The sequence below is a fragment of the Arachis ipaensis genome, chromosome B7, assembly GCF_059453495.1.
Source record: "Arachis ipaensis isolate K30076 ecotype BB chromosome B7, ASM5945349v1, whole genome shotgun sequence".
In the NCBI taxonomy this organism is placed as follows: domain Eukaryota; kingdom Viridiplantae; phylum Streptophyta; class Magnoliopsida; order Fabales; family Fabaceae; genus Arachis; species Arachis ipaensis.
The window spans coordinates 108,708,323-108,711,837 of record NC_142442.1 but is presented as its reverse complement, the minus strand read 5'-3'; the positions used below and the strand labels follow the sequence as shown (position 1 = coordinate 108,711,837).

At 41.8% G+C, this 3,515-nt stretch overlaps 1 non-coding gene across 1 annotated transcript; it reads left to right on the top strand.

Moving 5' to 3' along the window:
* The first annotated feature begins 1,832 nt into the window (after window positions 1-1,832).
* LOC148553684 (small nucleolar RNA R71) lies at window positions 1,833-1,939 on the top strand. Its single transcript, XR_015893627.1, has one exon. It is a non-coding gene; the product is annotated as a small nucleolar RNA R71 (small nucleolar RNA).
* The last annotated feature ends 1,576 nt before the right edge of the window (window positions 1,940-3,515 follow it).

Genomic DNA, 3,515 nt, shown 5'->3' with positions numbered 1-3,515 from the left:
AAATGTGGTTACTGATCTCATATGATTCTGGTGGTTTAGGTTCCTCCTGATTTTCTTTGAGCTGTGGCAGTTGCTGTTTGCCTTGTTCATCAATCAAGGGAGTTCCCGTATGTGCTGGTTGTGCTTCAGTGCTTGTTTCTTCCCTCAGTATCTCACTATGATCCTTCCTTGGTTCCTTGTTCTCTTGATCTGTTTCTTGTGAGTGTTTGAAAACAGTGAAGGTGAGCTGTTCATCATGGATCCTCAAGATTAGCTCCCCTCGTTCCACATCTATGAGTGCTCTGGCTGTAGCTAGGAATGGTCTTCCCAATATGATTGGGTGAGTGTGACTCTCTTCCATGTCCAATATGACAAAGTCTGTGGGAAGAAAGTATTTCCCAACCTTTATCAACACGTTTTCCACCACTCCTATTGCTTATTTTTGAGTTTTGTCAGCCAGCCTGATGACTACATCTGTGGGCATTATCTCATTGATCTGCAGCCTCTTCATAAGGGATAAGGGCATTAAGTTGATGCTTGCTCCCAAATCGCAGAGTGCTTTATCAAACATTGTTTCTCCTATGGCACAGGGGATGTGAAAGCTCCCTGGGTCCTTTCTTTTTGTAGGCAACTCTGGTTGAATGAGGGCGCTGCACTCCTTGTTCATCACTATAGTTTGGCCTCCCTTGAGTGAGCTTTTCTTGGGAAGCAGTTCCTTCATATACTTGATGTATGCAGGCATTTGTTGGATGATCTTGATGAATGATATGTTTATATGCAGAGATATAAACAAGTCAAGAAATCTTGAGTATATTCTCTTCTCCACAGCACCATTGAGTAGTTGGGGAAAGGGTGCATAGAGTCTTACCAGCTCCTGTTGTGAAATTTTTGGTTCTTGGTGATCTTTTTCCTTCTTCTCTGCTGAGGTATTTCCAGGTTGTTCTGGCGGCCTGTTTGGCTTGTCCTCAGTCTCCTTATCACTTGTAGTGACCATCTTGCAATCTTCCCATCTTACTTTCTTTGTTTCACCTCTTGGATTTTTCTCTGTGTCACTTGGAAATCCATCTGTAGGTTTGGGAATCTGCTCAGAGAGATACCCCACTTGAGATTCCAACCTCTTGATGGTGTCTCCCTGGTTCTTAAAATTTGCTCGCACTTCCTCTTTGAACACCTTGTTGTCTTGAATCTCTTTGCATATGCCTTCAAGCAGGTTCTCAATCCTTGAGAGTCTGTCATCAGATGATGGTGGGTTGGGGTTGGATGGATGAGAAAGGTTAGTTTGGCCTTGGTAGAAGTGTTGAGAGGGGTAGTTATGTGGGTGTTGATATGGTCTAGGTGTGGCATGTTGGTGAGCTAAATTGTTGGGATTTGGACGTCTTTGATCTAGGCCTTGGTCTTGTTGATTTCCCCACCCAAAGTTTGGGTGGTTCCTCCATCCAGGGTTGTAGGTTTTGGAGTATGGATTATGGTTTTGCCTAGGTGAATTCCCAATGTAGTTGGCTTGCTCCTGACTACCCTCTGCTTCTTCATTCACTTCTTCTTGGGTTATTGATGAGGTGGTGATTGCTGCTACCTGGTTCCTCTCCATCTTCTTTGTGAGGTCAGCTAATTGCTTGGTAATGAGCTTGTTTTGGGCCAGCAGAGCATCTACATTGTTTAGCTCCATCACTCCTCTAGTGTTCCCTCTTTCGGAGGCATAGAAGTAGTCATTCTCTGCTACAGTTTCAATGATATCTATGGCCTTCTCAATGGTTTTCTTCTTGTTCAGAGATCCCCCGGATGAGTGGTCTACTGCTTTCTTTGATTCATAAGAAAGGCCTTCATAGAAAATGTGTAGCTGCACCCATTCATTGAACATATCTGGTGGACATCTCCTTGTTAGGTCCTTAAACCTCTCCCATGCTTCATATAGAGTCTCACCATCCTGCTGCCTGAATGTTTGCACCTCAGCTCTCAGCCTGTTAATCCGTTGAGGAGGATAGAATCTTGCCAAGAATTTGTTTACCACATCTTCCCAGGTTGCTAAACTCTCCTTTGGGAAGGATTCCAGCCATTTAGATGCCTTGTCCTTGAGTGAGAAAGGGAACAGAAGTAGTCTATAGGTGTCAGGATGAACACCATTAGACTTCACAGTATCACATATCCTCAGGAAGGTGGTTAGATGTTGATTTGGGTCTTCTTGGACACTCCCTCTGAATGAACAGTTGTTTGAACAAGGGTGATGAGCTGTGGCTTTAGTTCAAAGTTGTTGAAATGTATGGTTGGCCTTTGGATGCTACTCCCATAGTTTCCTGGGTTTGGGTTGATGTAAGAACCCAGAACTCTTCTCTCTTGCCCAGCATGATTTGCTAGACCCTCTCTGCCATGGTTGTGAGCCTCTTCTTCATGATGGTTATCCATATTCTCCTCCATGTTTGGTTCAAAGTACTCTTCCTCTTTCTCAGCACCAACTACTCTCTTTCCTCTAACTTCCCTCCTTAATCTAAGGAAGGTCCTCTCTGGTTCAGAATCAAAAGAAGTTGAAGCCCCGCTTCTCCTCCCTGTCATACAACCAACAAGGTACAAGCAAGGAAATAGATCCAAAAACTATTCTAAAAAAATGCTGTTAGTGTGAGTGATGCAATATATCAAACAGTTAGTGGGTGAGTGAAACAGAGTGTAAACAACTGAAATAAAGGGGTTAAAGGGATGGGAATACAAAATAACTGAAACCGAAAGTAAAGTGCTCAAACAGAAATTTAAATCAACAGAATAACAAATGCTCAATCTAGTGATCCTCCAACTTAATCATTGTTGATACAAAATCAATCCCCGGCAACGGTGCCATAAACTTGATACGCACAAAACTTGTCTCTCAACAAATTTTCTTCGGCAAGTGTACCGAATTTGTCGTCAAGTAAAAACTCACAATAGAGTGAGGTCGAATCCCACAGAGATTGATTGATCAAGCAACTTTAATTAGAGGAATGTTCTAGTTGAGCGAACCAGAATTTGATTTGAGATTTGCAGAAAATTAAATGGCGGGAAAGTAAATAGCAGAAACAGTAAATGCTAGAAATAAAGAGCTGAATGTAAATGGCGGAAAGTAAATTGCAGAATCTTAAACGGGAATGGGGTAATTGCTCATAAAAGTAAATGGCAGAAATTAAAGAGAATGGGTAAGATCAGAAATGGGGAGTTCATTGGGCTCAGGAGATATTACATTCTCCGGATCAAGTTCATTTTCATCTCTTCCTCAATCAATGCATTCATTGATCTCCTTGGCAATCTTAAGTGATCGAATTCCAATTTCTTGGTAATTCAATCTCTCAAATCTTGATCAATAGCCAATTCCTTGGTCAATTGCTCATGAGAAGAGATGAAGTATGGTCACTGATTATACCACATGCATTTTCCAAATCAAGTTTTGGTAGGATTATAGTCACATATCCATCCAAATCCAATTTGGTCTAGCATGATAAAGCATTTCTAGCATGATCTCTTCATTCCTCTTTCAAGGTTCAGAAGAGATCCAAGTATGAATAGCTTCTTTTCCA